Source organism: Plecotus auritus, assembly GCF_963455305.1.
Source record: "Plecotus auritus genome assembly, chromosome: 1".
Classification (NCBI taxonomy): Eukaryota; Metazoa; Chordata; class Mammalia; order Chiroptera; family Vespertilionidae; genus Plecotus; species Plecotus auritus.
In genome coordinates this window covers 52,005,391-52,022,776 of record NC_137770.1, presented here as the reverse complement: position 1 = coordinate 52,022,776, position 17,386 = coordinate 52,005,391, and positions in this window count along the sequence as shown.

Below are 17,386 nucleotides of genomic sequence, written 5' to 3'. Positions count from 1 at the left end.
TGCCAGAGGCAACCAAATCCATGTGTCTCTCACATTGATGTTACTCTGTCTCTCTCTCCATCTCCCCCACTCCCTCCCTTCTTCTTTCTCTCTCTCCCCTGTCTGTTTGTGTCTCTCCCTCTTCCTCCCTCATTCCTTTCTATTCTCTAAAAATAAATGGGGAAAAAATATCCTCAGGTGAGGATTAAAAAATGACAAAAATGTAGAATTACAGGTCCCAGCTTAAACCTACTGGATTAGAATCTGTAATTTAATAAGAGCCTCGGGGGATTTGTATGCACATTAAAGTTTGAGATGCTCTGCTCTAGAGGTAAGATTTTGAGGGTTGGTCTATGATGAAGTCCATGTATCACAAAACCTTTTTAATGTGAGGCTGTCCCCGAGTATGTCCTTACCCTCAATCTTGACCTCAGCTACAGGGCCTTGGTCCAACCCCTGGTCAAGTCAAATACATGCATACTTTGTAACCCAAGAACTCTGCTTCTAGGTATTTACTTTAGAACTTCCACAACACGTACACAAGGAGACTTGTACAAGAAGGTTCATTGCATCATAGTTTGCGGTACCAAAAAATTGAAAACAATTTGGACGTCCCTTAACAGGAAAATAAATGAGTACATTGAGATATTTTCATTTTCTTAGTTTTTGAGTTCCCCCAAAAGCAGATCCTGAGACAAAGGACACAAGTACAAGTAGTTTATGTGGGAGTGATCCCAAATATGTGCCAGGAATGCCAATGAAAGGTGTGTTCTTGTGGTCGACATGGATGTGCTGTGAAGGGCTGCTAACAGGCCCCCAAGATGCGCTACTTTGGCATGTGGGTTTGTTTGAGCTGAAGGCAACCCAAGACCCTGCAGGCTCAGGAGAAACTTTACCTCTTTCTGAAAGAATTTAAATTTGGACCTTGCCCATAATACGAGTTTTTGCCATAGATAAGCTTTTATGACCTATTTAGAGGACAGGGCAAAGTTTCAATTACTGCGCATCTGCTCTTCTTATCACCCTGCAAATTATCCTCTGGCCCTCTGAGGCCTCGGGCATTACCTTATTCCTTTATATATATAATTCTGTCTTTTTGCATCTGAGCTGCTCATGTATTGGGGTTCCCATACATATGTATGTAATTAAATTGGATTGTTTTCTCTTGTTAATCTGTCTCATGTAATGTAATTATTGGACCAACTGAAAGAACATATAGAGAAAAATTTCTTCCACCCCAACATACTTCCCAGAGTCTCCTTTAAGGAAGGCATTGCTGCCCCTGTTGGTTTGAGGTCAGAAGTCAGCCTTCAGTTGTCATTTCCTTCAGTGTCTACCTCAGTTATCAGGAGCAGCTTCATCTGAGATCATGCCCTCCCTGGGGCAGCCCGTAGCCAGGGTCTGAGCAGAGTAGGGGTATAAAGGCCTATGTGTTTTGGTCCACCTCTGAGGCCACTACTGGCTCCCTAGCTCTCACTAGGCTGGCCAGTGCTTCGTCAGCCCTGCACCACAGTTCTACTTCTTCCTCTGCCCAATCCTGCTCTCTCCCCTTGCCTGTTGCAGGTGTTGATTCCTAGTATATTTTACCTTGTGCCCCATCTACTTCTGGAGATGATTATCAAGCAAGTTATTACTGTGGGCAACTACCTGGAGCTTAGTCCACCTGGAATTCTAGGAGACAGTGTAGAACAAGTGCCTCCCTCTGAGTCATCCCGCCTGAGGAGCAAGGGAGTGGGGGATCTATCCATCAACTCCCCTGAGAGATGGGTGCAGCCCGCTCCTGGGGGCTGTTAAATCCAGAGCCAAGCAGGCACCAGCAGCCAACGAAAGCCTTCAGGCAGTGATGTGGGGACCCAGGCCTGCGTGCAGAGAAACAGTGAGCACTGAGGATATAGGCAGGTGGGACACCAAAAGGATTGCTACATTCATACAAAGCAATTTTAAGCAGCAGCAAAAATGAATGAACTATTGTATCAGTATGGATGAATCTCACAAAAATAATATTTAGTGAAACAAGCAAGTTGGAAAGGAGACATAGTATAATGTAAATTATAGAGAAACTTAAAACATGCAAGCCAAGAGCAGATATTTTGGAGAGCTATATATACATAGCAAAAGTAGAAATATATGATGAACAGCAAATTCAGGAGAGTCGTGACCATCAACAGGAAGGGAGGAAGGGATGGGATTAGGGGGTATACACAGTGACTTTAAAATAAGTCTGTATTTTAAATACAATTTTGTTTTTTATACTGGGCAGTAGGTATACATGTGACCATTACAGTCTAGTCTAAATTTTTTGTATGTCTGAAATATTTCAAAATTTAAAAAATGGTAATAACCAAAGTAAAATCTTATTAAAAGAATCCAGATGATCTGAAAGAAACAGGTACTGACTATGGGGGGGGGGGGTGAGGAAGGGGTGTGGAATGACTTGTTTTGCTGTGTTTATAACTAAAAGTAGCATTGAGGAGTTTTTTAAATTTAAAAATTCTTCCATGAGAAGGGCACGAGAAAATGAAATAGGAACTGCCACTGAACAGTAAAAATACTTGCGATTTCACCCCTTCTTTATTGTTTGAACTTTTTTTTGACAGGAGCAGAAACTGCTTTTTTGAAAAACTAAAAGCACCTATGATCCCACCAACCTCACACCACTAGTTTCATTTTCATTCGTTCTTTTCCAGACCATGCCCACACGCACACACTCTGGGCTCGGGTGCATATGTATTCCATACTCTACTGTCCCCACTTAGTCATATGTGATGTACCCACAAACGCCTGCCCACTTCTCAACGGTCTAAAAATCACCACTGTGATGGCTGTGTAGTGGCCGGGTGTGCAGGTGCATGCATATGGTTCACAACCAGTTCCTTATTTGGACATTTATGTTGCTTCTCAATTTTAGATATGAAAATAACTTTATGATAAACATACTCAGGGAGGTTTTTGTTTATGTTAAATATAACCTTAGCAGAAGCCCAGGGGTACAATTACTAAGTCCGGGGGTGTGGACTATCCACGTGGCCTTTGTCACATAACACATAGAGCTTTCCCTTCGACAATGGCTGGTTACTTAAAGCCCTGGGCCCTCACAAGCACCTAGAAATCTTCATTTTACAAATAATCTATATTGGCTTGTTTTTGTTTTACTGGGTTGTGGGGAGGATAACCTATATTGGCTTGTTTTTGTTTTACTGGGTTGTGGGGAGGAAAAGCTACCACGGTCTGTGACAGCTGGAAGGAGATGGGCAAACCCCAGTTTGCCCAAAGGAATGTCTATTTCCTAAGGGGCTTGAAGAATTTAGGAGTCAGGCAACCCTGATTTCTAAGTCTAGCTGCTACTGGTGAGTTACGTGGCCTTAGGAACTGGCCCTCTCTAGAACTCAGTCTCCTCATCTCTGAAATAGAGATATATCACTGCACCTACCTCCGGGTCTCTTCTGAAGATGAAGTGAGAAATACACTCAAAATGCTGGCTGCCATGGTTAGCCCATAGCATGTGCTCAGCAGATATAAAGCTGATTCTAAGATCTGCAAAAAACACTCCTTCCACAGACCTGGACATGAGGGGCAGGGCCCAGCCCTGCAGGAGCTCCCACAAAGCTTCCTGGTGACCAAGCGGATTCCTGGGCCAGGGACTGTTGCTTCTTATGCTGGTGAAAATTAAACGTTGGCAGGAAGAAAGGAAGGGGGTGATGAAGAATGGTAAGCACCCTGGCCGGTATGGGTCAGTGGTTAGAGCATCGGCCCACGCCCCAGAGTGTTGAGGGTTTGATTACCAGTCAATGGCCTGTACCTAGAATGCAGGTTCGATCCCCAGCCCCGATCAGGGCATGTGAAGAGGCTACCAATAGATGTGTTTCTCTCACATCGATATTTCTCTCCCTCTTTCTCTCTTTCTCTCTCTCCCTCTCTCTCTCTCTAAAGAATGGAAAGAATCTTCTCTGGAATTGTGAGCCTGTATTATCTGTGTTCGCAGGAGAGAGAGAGAGAGAGAGGGGGGTGGGGGACTGGTGTTCACTGAGCAACAATTATGTCCAGGTACTTCACGTATATTTCCCACCCCCGGCCTCCCAGCCTTACTGAGCAGAACTGGGGCCATCTCGATAACCTGTGTTTGAATCCTGGACACGCACTAGCTGGGACCTGCGCTGAACTGGAGGTAATGTCTCCTCATGTGCAAAATGGGAGTGACTTTCAGGCTGGACAAGCTGTTTTCTGTGAAGCACCTGGCACTCCGCAGGCACTCAGCAGGGGCTGCCATCAGAAACCTGCCCCCGGGTCACACAGCTAGGAAGTGGCAGCACGGAGACTGGAGCTGGGTCTCCTTCCCCCAAAGCCCCTGTCCTTCCACCACTGGGCACTTTTTCTCTGTGCTACCACGGTCTGTGAGACAAAATGCTTGAGAAATACTTTCAGCGTGAAATACAGGATTCTTCTGGGCTTTTTTGCGTTATGTTCAGAGAGTTCTATACTCATGAACTTCATCTCTCCAGTCACTTCTGAACGTTTCCCTTCTTATTCAGGAGCTTAAAAAGGATAGAGACACACCCCCCGCTCCCGCCCCCAAAACCCAATATAGAAAGATTGACCGCTGATCCGGAGCAGCCAGCCAGGAACAGAAACCCTGGTGATCTCACCTGAACTTTCCACCCCTCTCCAATGTTCCCAGAATTCACACACAGGGAAGCAAGTTGAGAGAAAAGTGAAACCTCATTGTAGAGCCTCGGGCATGTTCACAACACCTCGTTAACCCTCTTCGATAACAGATAAGGAAACCAAGGCCTCCCAGTGGTCATGTTGATCCTGACTGCTCTGTGCGTTCCTTCGCGTCTGAAAACAAAATTACTAACCACCCTTGTGTTTCTGGTAAATAGTGTTTGAGGTTTAGCTCAACGTGAGCAATCCTATATGAGAATGTCTCTGGCTGTGCAGGTAAATTACCACCTTTTTAAAGTAATCTCGGCCTGAAAGACGCTGTGGCTGGAGCAGGTCGGTGACCGGGAAGGGACCCAGCTCCACAGGCCCACAAAGGTCTGAACTAGGAGAAGATGTCCACTTGTCAAGGTGGAAGACGACGTCATAAATTTCATCGTTCTGGTACCAGACTGCTTCTGTCAGACCATTGCCCTTGACGTGGTCCTTGCGTGAGGGGCTTTGATCCACCACACAGGTGATTTTCAGCCCGCTGAGCAGGCAGGGCTGCTTAGTAGAGGAGGACCAGGCGTAAAGAACAGGCTGCCCATAGTAGGTACCACGCCTTATTCTTCCTAGCCTCAGTTTCCTGTCTAGAAGATGAGTGCACTGACATTTACCACATTCAGTCCTATGACTTTCAGCACAGTGTACAGCCTAATGCCTCCCAAGTTTGAATCTCCAGCCCCAGTGTCTGCCCTGAGCTCTACTTTCCTGCATACGGCTGTCCACTGGCCCTCTGCGCTTGGAGGTCCGCTGATCAACATGCCCCAAACGGAGCTTTCCATTTCCTGCCCCACCCCCTAACCTGCTCTTCCCCTCGGCTGCCTCTTCTCTGTAGTTACACTCAGTTTTCATCCACCTGCTCAGGCCAAAGACCCCTGAGTCCTCTTCTTTCCCATCCAACCTAACCCATCAGCCAGTTCTGCCGTCTCTGCCTGCAAAATGCACCCAGAACCCACGCGGGTGTCAGCACAGGCACTATCTCCACCCAGTCCTGCCAGCTGTTTTGCCAGGACCCCAGGAATCCCTGCATCAGACTGAAATATAGATATCAAAATATTTTAAATAACTAACATATTAATACATTGCTTCATTATCACCACAATAGGTGAACGGATCTAGTGGTGAGTCTGATTACTATCATTTCAGAGCAGCAGGGAATGTAAACACTCTGTCTGCATCCCTGCAGGGGAGATATATATATTCTGCCCCTCTGCCCATCTAAGTGCATGAACTCCCAGATGAGAACATCAGACCGAGTTCACCCCGCCAGCACTCTGGCCTGGAGTTTTGCAGGAGGCTCCGGGCTTCAACCTGGCCTCCCTCAGTCCATTCTCTACACAGAAGTCCCAGTGTCCCCTTTCCTGTGTGTGCCATATCATACCATTGCCCTGTGCAAACCCTCCAACAATATCCCATCACCAGGAATAAATTCCAAAGTCCTCACTACAGCCAACGAGGCCCTACGTGATCCAGGCCAGGCCTGCCTCCTGCCCCCATTGCCACCACCTTCCCTCGCTCATTCCACTAGGCCTGCCCGTGCCCTCAGGGCCTTGCCCAGCCGTGCTCCTCTCCCCAGCACCCACCCACATGGCTTCTTTACTTCCTTGAGGCCTCTGCTCAAATGTCGCCTCCTCAGAGAGGCCTTTCATGATCCTTCCCCACCTGCACCATCTACAAGCCCTCCTCTCTGCCAAGGGTGACCACAACAGTAGTACAGCCTGAAAAAGAGGTTGTGCAGGCCCTGAAATTACACTTGGAGACCCTTGGGCAGGGAATTTGGGAGTTCCTCGTACCTTAGGGATGGTCTAGCGTGTGTGTGATACTCTAGTGCCGTGGTCGGCAAACTGTGGCTCACGAGCCACATGTGGCTCTTTGGCCCCTTGAGTGTGGCTCTTCCACAAAATACCACGGCCTGGGCGAGTCTATTTTGAAGAAGTGGCGTTAGAAGAAGTTTAAGTTTAAAAAATTTGGCTCTCAAAAGAAATTTCAATTGTTGTACTGTTGATATTTGGCTCTGTTGACTAATGAGTTTGCTGACCACTGGTCTAGTGTGTGGTCTAGTGTGGGCTCCCCGTACACAGCCACTTGGCCCCATGAACTCCTCACTTCAGGGAAGGGCAGGAGGGGACCAGAGCAGGCCTTGTAAAGTGTAAGGCCCAGGACAAGTGCCCGTCTCCCTCAGGTCTAAAGGCCGTGCCTCCCAGACCCATAACTGAGCAGTCATGGGAGGGTACTGGGGAGAGGGGCCTGGAGAGCTTGCCCGAGGCAGGGAGGAGGGAATAAGGGTCTGTTTAGATGGTGCTAAGGACAGAGCTGTTTAAGGTTCAGAGGAAATCCAACTCATTTTTGGCTGTTTCTAAAATGATCCTTAATGCTCATTAAGGATCTGAAAAGAACCCTCTGTAGTTTTAAACACTGCTATAAAAAACATTCTGGTATGTTGGTGAAAAATAAGCTTTCTTGCTTAATGATTTCACCATTCATAAAATATTCTATCCATCCTCTTTAAAAACCAGAACAGGGTATTTAAAACTCAATAGATGTCCTGGCCAGTGCACTCAGTGGTTAGAGCACCAAAGGGTCACAGGTTCGATTCCTAGTCAAGGGCACGTACCTGGGTTGTAGTTTTGATCCCCGGCCCCAAGGGTACATGCAGGTGGCAACTAATCCATATGTCTCTCTCACATCCATGTCCATGTTCCTCTCTCTTCTTTCTCTATCTCTCCCCCCACCCTCCACCCCCTTCCTCCCTTCCACTCTCTCTAAAAAGTAATGGAAAAATATCCTTGGGTGAGGATTAACAAAACAAAAAAACAACAACAAACCCACACACTCAATAAACACAGGTAAGAACAATGAACCTTGAATAATTACTGTTTTTAACCTTGTTTTTGAATTATGACCACTTTAAGGGAGAAATACCAAAAGAAATGGGAATGAAAAGGCAAAGTAATTTCAAAAAATAAGTGAAATGGGATAAATATAGGGAGAAACAGAGATGTATGCACAGACAATGAGAAACAGAACTATAAAAGACCCACCTACACAGGTGAATATTCTCAAACTCTTGCTAAAGATTTTGAAACATGTTGCATTTTTTCTAGCCACAGATAGCACAGCGATAGCATCTCTAAAGACGTGCCCCGTGAAGTTGTGTGAGACTTCTGGTTTCTCAACCCTTTCTAGAACTGTCTGGACTTGACCCTGCAGCCCCAGATCGGAGAGGTGATTCCACTTACGTCATGGCCACAGAAAAGCAGACCCAAGTGGGAGGGGAATCTGCGGGACTCTCTTTTGTCCCTGAAGCAATCTGTCATTCAGAATAATATTTTATAGGACTGGAATCTTTTAACGTGTGACATCTCATGGTGGCTAATGGTCCTCCCTGTAGCCCTGTAGTCAAAGCAAGTGCCCATCCTTGAAATACAGATAGAGCAAGATATCACTGGCAGAGCCAGGACAAGAACCAGGCAGCACCGGGTCTCCTGGCCCCTGGGGCTGCGTGCTATCCGCTTTTGCCGCACTCACTCCTTCCCTGCCCCACCTTCCTCCACATGTTGACAGTGGAGGAGAGAGCTCAGGGCCTCATGCTCATGACAGCCATGTGACTCCCCACTCGGGGGCAGATTCCTGACAATGACAACAGGAAGTCATCATTCTGGGCTCTTCTGATGAGGGGGTGTGGGTGTAACCAGTTGTATGTAGGGGGGAGGAGCCAAGAGTCTGTCTGGGAGGGCCTGTTTCTAAGAAGCTGAGGGGAAAAAAGGGTCCAAGGGTGCCTTGAAATTAAACACATGGCATCCAGGTGGGCTGAATATGGAAACAAAATAACAGCCGTGCTTTGGGAAATCACCATCCTCACCACATCTGAGGACACGGGCCCAGATGAAAAGGGAGGGGGGGGAAGGGGCACACTGAGGCGACCACGCTGCTGCCTGGAGCCAGGTTTGCCCCTGGGAGGAGGCGCCGGCTGCTGTTCTTGGCTGTGGTTCACTGTGACTGCTGGGTGAGCACAGCCACGCGGAATAGGCACCTTAAGAGTCAAAGTGGATGCCCCGGCTGGGTGGCTCGGTTGGTTGGAGTGTCATCGTGTAACCAAAAGACTGCAGGTTCAATTCCTTGTTAGGGCACATACCTAGGTTGCAGGTTCGATCCCAAGGGAGACAACTGATCTCGCACTGATGTTTCTCTCTCTCCCCACCCACTTCATCTCCTTATAAAAGCAAATATATATACATACTAGGGGCCCAATGCACGAAATTCGTGCAAGGGTAGGCCTTCGCAGCCCTGGCTGCTTCACGGCCCCGCAACCCCTCCCCCCCCACCCACTGGTGGTTCCAGAAGGTCATTCCGGAAGGTCGTTCTGGAAGGTCATTCTGTCATCCAGTCTAATTAGCATATTAGCTCTTTATTATATAGGAGAGATAGAGATAGATAGAGATAGAGATAGAGATAGAGATAGAGATAGAGATAGAGATAGAGATATCTATCCTCGAGTGAGGACCAGGGTAAAAAAAAGAGTCAAAGCTGAGTAACTCTGTGTTGGATGAAAGAATGCCTGTGGAGATGGACTGGTGGATGGGTGGGAGGAAAAGAATGAAAGAATCGCTTCTTTGCCACCATTGTTTCCACAGGCAGAGGGTTCTGGTTGCATTTGTTCCTCCTTATTTCTGGAACTATTCTTCAGGGTGGAATATTGGATTCTGCCTTTAACCAAATATTTTCATTCTCAAACTGAAGTGGGAATTTAAGGAGAGCAGTTGGACTCTAGTGAAGGAACTCCCTCGATACAGCTAGTTGGAAGCAGTCATCTGACGTCTCATGTCCTCCCTCCTCGCCCTCCCACCCACCAGCAGCCCAGAAAGAGTCCATCTGTTCCCCAGTCATCTTGGGGGAGACTAGATCATTCCTCTGAGGTCATCCTTACAGAGCCTTTGTCACCTGGCAGGTCCTACCTGACTCTGCAGCTTTGCAAAGCTGCAAGCCTTGGGGTGGGGAACTCACCATTCAAAAGCCACATCTAAGCCTTTGCTTGATTGTATGTAGCCATTGACAAAGAGTTACAAAAATATTGACCTGTAATGAGCTCTTGTTGTTTGGCTTTAAAGAGTAACTTTGTCCAGGTGGCAAAGAATGCTAGGAAGAGCCCTGGTCTTGGAGTCAGAAAACCTGAGCTCCGTGCTCAGACGAGACAATTCGTCCATTTGAGTCTGAATTTCCTAATCTGTAAAATGGGTATGATTCTCTGCCTCTCCCAGGATGATGCTGTACGACTCAGTGCAAATTGGATGTTGCATCTGAGCCCTCTCTATAAACGTCAACTACTGGTGATAGTGATACTTAGGGAGTGCCTTGGTCCGGTTGCAGAGCCTGCCCTGCTAGCTGCACACTCTGAGCATCGCTGCCTCCATCACCGTCCGACTATAACGTAGTCAAGCCTGTCCATCGAAGTGGATGGATGTCGGCATTGACATTGTGATGGAAGGCTGATTTCAAAACTCATACAGGGCCCACCATATTGCTTATATTTGTCTGAAGCCAGTGATAGGCTGGTGGCCCATGAGGTCATCACAGAAAAGTAAACAGAAGCTCAAATAGGAGAAGAGTCTTCCACCACGGTCACTGGGCCAGGAAGCAGCAGGGGCAGGAATTGAACGAAGCTTCCAGAACCCACACGTCTGTGCTCACACCTGTTCTCATCTGTGCATCCTGCTGAGATCCTGAGACCAGGCATGCTGGACACTGGGACAAAGTGGGGGACATTTTCCTCCTGCCACTGAGGGTTCCACATGGGAAAAAAGCAATAGTTTAATGAGATGGGTGTGGCAAGACAAAGAGATCGTTTTGGAGCCCAGGGTGCTGTCTGGGAAAGGAGGGTGTGGACAGGACTCAGCAGTGGGGCAGGCAAGGGGGTGTGAGTGATCAGGAGGCAGCACAGGACACCAGAGGCAAACTCACCCTATTCCACAGCCTTCCCTCTGGCCAGCCTGGTGCTGAGAAGAGGTTTGAAATGAATGTGTTCACCCACCAGGGCCCCGCCACGTGGCTCCTCTCCGCAAGAGAGCGTGTCCCTGGTGCACGTGGCATGTGTGGTTCCCAGGTGGGAGCTGGTCTCTGGGCTCCCCTTGGTATGTCTGCAAGTCCCAGCCCCTCTGCTTTGGGAGGCTAGACACACCCTTTTCTTTGAATGGGTGAGTCGACCTCCCAGCCACGCTATTTAAAAATAACAGTGGGCAGAAAGGGCAAGCTGGGCTCCCAGACACCAGTGCTTTTCATCCTGGCCCCAATGTCCAGGGGGATGATTCCCAAAAGCTCTTAAAGTTGCCTAATCACTGTGTCCACCTCACACCATCTAACGACGTTCAGAATAGCCCCAGACAGGACCCAGAGCATTTTGAGCAACTTGGGAGCTCAATTGAGCCACAGCCTTGCCTTTTTTTAGGGCAAGGCTATTCATCTAAATAAGGCACGCCAGAAGCCGGTGTTTTAAGCCATTCGGACAGGATGAAAATAGCTTCCAGCCTCCCAGTCCCTTGCTGTTCTACCTCCAACATCTGACACAGAAGTCGCTGGGCCCGTGGCCAGGGATCCGTAACCATAATGTGGCGAAGGGCATATGCACCAAGAAGGCTCCTCTGTTAGCTTTGGGTCAACAAGTGAGGACGGGCCTCTGACCGCTGGCCCGCAGACCCCGAGTGTCTGAGACGTGAGAGAGGACACGTGTGGGGCTCTGATCGCCCGCCCGTATGTGGGCACCGCTGACCACACTGAGGGAAGTGCCAGCATCTGCGGGCTTGGAGGAGGCCTGTGTCTGGCTGATGAGCAAAAGGAGCGGCTTTTCTGGAGCGCGTGCTGGTGGAGAATTATAGCAGAGACTCATGCTGGAAAGAGCAAGCACCCTGAGCAGAGGAACAAATTGGAGATGGAGAGTGACTCTCCTGGTCAAACTCCATTACACTGTGGGCTCCGTGAAGGCAGGCAGCACCACGTCTGTCCCCTGCACTGTCCTTCCTGACACGCAAGCAGCGCCGGGCTCATGGAGTGAGTGGTAAATAGTTCCTGAGTGGACCCAACCTCTGCTCTGTGGCTACGGGCATCAGTGTGCTTTCTTGGAAACAGCAGACATTTCAGCCCCAGTTCTGTTGCACAACTTCAGTCCACAGTTTCTTTATCTGTAAACCGGGTAGAAGGTTCCCCTGCCTTCCTCCCAAGATTACTGCAGTGATTATGGGAAATGCTTTGAAAACTGGAAGCATCTTATAAACATAAGGAAGTATGACTGTTGCTGCTGGGGATCTCTTCCCTTCCGCTCTCTGGTGCCTGACCTGTAGCAGTCAGCATCTGAACGTATGTGCGAGATGGGAGTTGTTTCTTTCCATCGTGAAAGGTAATGTCTTAAAGGACTTTCACACATTCTGCTTTCCTTTGTGGCACTGAAGGGTGGCCACCCCTGGAAGGGTAATGATGGATCGATACCCGTTGGAGGGACACTAACGATCATTCTAAGTGGCTCACTTCGAACTGAACTCCGGATCCACATCCGAGCAGTTAAGAGGGAAGAATGGAAATTCTTCACCTTTCCTATGCACATTCACATGGAACTGACTGCTATAGGATCCTCTCGAAAATTAAACTCTGGGCCTGGCGAATCAGTGAACGCAAGCATTAGCTACTATTCAGTGAGGGCCTTTCCCACGGGCAGGCGCTGGGCCAGAGTTTCATCCGTGCCCACCCACAGATGCCACAGGTCCTGCCCACCTTGGCTCATCTCTTGATGGAGCGTTTCCAGGGGTAGGTTCTAGGGAAGGAATCAAAGTGTCAGAGAGGAAGAAAACCTGGGACAGACCAACAAGGGGAAGGGGAGCCCGTGACTATATTGACTATAGCCTTTCGTAGTTAATACTGTGTTCTGACCACTAATTCACGGTGTTACCTTAGTGGGTGTCTAAACAACTCTAGACCTCAGCTTCCCCAACTGTAAACAAAGGAAATTTAAATGGGTAACTTTTAAGATCCTTTCCAGCTTTAATGCTGTGAGTGTAATTCTATGGACATGAATTTTAAAAATCAGGGCTGGATGACGGAGAGGAAAAGAGGAAATGAATGTCTAGAGAGGAGACAGGAGATCTGGTGAATCTGAGGAAGGCAGAGAGAGAGGGGGAGGCAGGGAGGGGGAGAGTCTGAGAGGGAGGGAGGGAGGGTGGGGTGGGAGGGAGGAGGGGAGAAGGTTAAAGATGCTTAAGTGCTTGGGTTTCTGGTCCCAGTCTTGTTCAATGGTAGTCAGTTTTCACCCCGAATCCAGGTAAATCCCCATCTGCTTACTGTGTTTTGCTTCAGTTACTTTGGAGTGAGTTTCCAAACTAGAATGAAAGACACAAAGGCAAAGACAGCTACATCCCTGCCCTCAAGGGATTCCCATTGCTGTACACTGCATGTCTCTGTCCCCTCCCAAAGGACCATCTGTGGAAACCTAATCCCCAGTGAGATGTTTTAGAAGGTGGGAGGTGATTAGGTCATGAGGGTGGGGCCCTCATGAATGGGATTAATGCTTTTGTGAAACAGATCCCTTCCTCCACAGAAGGACAGAGCCAGAAGATGGCTGTTTATGCTCCAGGGAGAGGCCTCACCAGACACTGAATCTGCCCACACCTTGACCTTGGACCTCCCCGTCTCCAGAACTGTGAGAAATAAACGTTTGTTGTTTAAGCACCACCCTCCACCCAAAACTCAAGACTAAACGTTAAGATAAATTAATTACAACTCTCTAGCCTCTGCTGCCCTGGGCACTGGAGAACCAGCACTGGATGGGCACAAACACAGAGAGGCCACAACGAGTGTGAAAACCAGAAACACATCTTGGAGGCCGTAGATGTGTCCACACCGTGAGCTTTCCAGGGAAGGCTGGGAACCGGCCCCTGGGAACAGCCAGAGTGAAAGAACTGCTTTTCCTTGCTGCTTGTTGGTCACATTTGTGTGGTGGTGGGCGTAGAGGTCAGAGGGAATCACTCTGGAAGGACAGTGGGACTTCTGCAAGTACTTCCTCTGGATCTGATGGTTTTGTGGAGGGGCAAGATTTGCTCATGAATCCTCATATGTCTGTAAGTCAGAGGAGGCAGGTTGCTGCTGATCACTTGGGCCACATGGAATAGTGTAGCTTAGTGTTGAGAGTGGAGTCTGTCATTCAGCCCTGGGTTCCAACCTTGGCCTTGCCATTTATTAGCTGTGTAACTTTCGGCAACTTATTTCACCTCCCCGAGCCTTGGTGTTATCACTGGAAAATAAGTGGGGATAAGGGGATATTATCCATCCTGCAGGGTGTGGGGCCAATTAGACACAACAATGCACTTAAGGCACCTGGCACCTACTAGGAGGTGATCAACACACCGTAGCTGGAAGAGTGCCACACCCTCCAGGTGTTCCGCCACCTGGACAATTTGAGAACCACCTGGACTACGTATTGCATGATCATTCTAGGCAGCAGCCTCCTTGCAGATGGAATCGGGCATTTACCTGGGAAAGGGAAAGATCTCTAGGAAGCAAAGACATCTGCTCCAGGCAGAGAGGGGCATCCTAGGAGCTAAGACTCCTAGGTCTTGCGCTGGTTCTTCTTGCCAGCCCTTTGACAAAGCAAAGGGATACAGCCCTCCATCTTCGGGGGTACAGCCCTCCATCTTCGGGGGTACAGCCCTCCATCTTTGGGGATACAGCCCTCCATCTTCGGGGGTACAGCCCTCCATCTTCGGGGGTTCAGGCATTAAATTAGAGGCACTCCAAAAATGTGCTGGCAAGAACATAATGTAGACACAAAGCCTCGTTTTAATTCCCAAGCCCAAATTACTCCAGCATGGGCCAGGGACCAGCCCCGCCTGCGAGGGCCCAGCCGAGGGCGCCCACGTGGTCTCCTGGAAGCCTCTCCCCAGCCCGACCTGTGGTCAAGATGACAATTCTCCATCTAACCCCAGGTTAAATGCATAATGTGCTTATTATACATTTAAGTATATTGTTGATGTTTTGAACAGGCAGCTTCAACAACGTTTCACTATATAACTATCATTAAGGAGGGTTTTTAAAAATATGTCCTTGGGGAGGGTGTGGGGTGGGGAGGCATCGGCGTGTGCTGCAATCTGACCTGTTTAGCTTTCAAATGACATCACTTAACAAGTTTGACCTAACTCTCGTTAGGAAACAGGCAGCCCGATGCAACAGTTGCTCATGTGTGAGGGACTCTGAAAGGCTCGCCCACCCTGAAGTGGCTTCCTCGCCACCTTGCCCCCAGGCCTGGAGTGGCCACCATTAGCTACCATTTTGGGTTATGAGCCCACAAAAGACCAGAGAAGAAACAGCAGGAGTTAGATTTCAATGTTTTAGCTCACTTAACATTGGTATCACCTGGGGAGCTTTGAGAATTACTGATGCCTGTTCTCCTTATCCACATAATGACCCGATCATGGGTCTGTGGGAGGGTAGGGCAGCGAACTACAAGTGGGTGGAGGACAGCTACAGGAGGGGGCAGGGCAGCAAGCTATGAGGGGCGGGGGGAGCTACAGGAGGGCGGGGCAGCAGGCAGAGAGCTACTGGAGCACAGATTCGTGCACAGGGCTACTAGTTGTACTATATTAATGTTAATATAATTGGCCTGGGGTACAGCTCGGGCATTGAGATTTTTTTAAAAGTTCCCCAAGTATGCCAAAACCGGTTTGGCTCAGTGGATAGAGCGTCGGCCTGTGGACTGAAGGGTCCCGGGTTCGATTCCGGTCAAGCGCATGTACCTTGGTTGCGGGCACATCCCCAGTGGGAGGTGTGCAGGAGGCAGCTGATCGATGTTTCTCTCATCGATGTTTCTAACTCTCTATCCCTCTCCCTTCCTCTCTGTAAAATATCAATAAAATATATTTTAAAAAATAAAAAGATAAAAAATAAAAATAATAAAAGTTCCCCAAGTGATTCTAAGGCTCAGCCAAGATTTAGAATCCCTGCCCTATGCCTTCTCACCCTGACACTCAACACTCACCTCTTTCCCTCCTCCCACTCCAGCCCTGTCAGTCAGCAGACAACCCAGTAACAAATTACAAGTAGGTATTGTGATCCCATTTTACAGATGAAGACACTGAGACCCAGAGAGGCTAAGCGACTTTGCCCAAGATAACTATAGCAAACTGGATCTCTCTGCCTTCAGAGTGATTCCCATTTCTTCAAACTGCTTTGGTGACTTGAGAGGGTTAGCTCATTAAGCTATTAATACATCAAAAGATTTAGTTTATAGGAATAATGGCCCTTTACCTTTTAATAGAGGTGCTGTGGTTCACAAAGCACTTTCCTATTAATTTATTTTTTTATATTAAAGATTATTCCTCCATTTTAGAGAAGAGTACTAGTAAACTGAGGCCCAGAAATATTAAGTTGCTCATCATTACACAGGTAGAGGAACCAGAGTTTAAGTCAAAATCTTATATTTCCAAAGAATGGAGCCATTGAAAAATGAGGGGGGGGGGCTAGTTTTTTAAAAAATCCTCACCTGAAGATATATTGAGAGAGAGAGAGAGAGAGAGAGAGAGAGAAACACCCCATATAGATCAGTTGCCTCCTGTACATGCCCTGACCCACAACCTTTGGGTGTACAGGACTATGTTCCAACCGAGTGTCCCAGCCAAAGCAGCAAATTCTTTGAATGTAGAAGGTTAAACAGTTTCAGAGCAGGACAAGATCTCAGGCTCGCCTTTAATGCCCAGGAGGCAGCAAAAGAGGGCAGGAGGCCACAAAAAAAAGGCTCCACCATTTCTGCAGCTGGGCCCCCTTTGCCAGCCCAGCTGGGGGAAGCACGTGTGGCTGAATGAAGGGCGTGAGGCGAGTGCCATGCGCAGGAAAGACAGCCAGGAAGGGAGAAGCCTGCTGTCTGGCTCCCAGCGCAGCTTCCCCAACATGACCTGATGAGTTTTATTTTATTTTTCTAAAATGCATATTCTACCACACCCAGCACCTAAATCCTGTTTTCTAAAAACCGTTCTCCACTAACAGGATGGAGGGCTCCTTGGAGAAATGGTTGAGTCCAGGACTAGAGCAGGGAAATACAAGGTGAGCCTGGAACACCTTGTGGGACCCAGAAAATGAGAGAGTGCTAAGACATTTATGAAAAATTTCTTAATTAATTAAAAAAAAACTGGTAGGGACATTAAAAATAAATAAAATAAAAACAGGGGCCACCGTGAAGAGTTTACTCTTAGACAAATCAGGAACAACTTTGGCATCAAAGTAAATAATAACAGTAAAAGATTATAACATATTTATCAAGAGAATCTATTAGCCTGTACTGATACTTATAAACATGTATACATATGAATAAATAAGTAAGTAAAGAATAAGAACTAGTAAGGGAAAGGAAAGCTCTTCTTCATGTCAAATAACAAATGTGGAAGAAATGATAGGTAAGAGAATTACTATTTTGTAACTATTATACTAACAAATGATACGGGCAAAAAATCTTTAAAGGATGATAAAAGCATCAAGTGAAAATGTGTTGGGAAGCAGAATATTTACATAGTTGCAAGTCTTCTCCCACAAATTATTAATTACAAAGGCTGAAGGGACCCTTTACAGTTGAGGGATCTGGAAACACAACCTTAACCAAATGATCAACGTTACCATCACCAGTAATGAAACAACCGACATTGTGTGCCTCCTGGCCTGATGCATGGAGAAGGACACA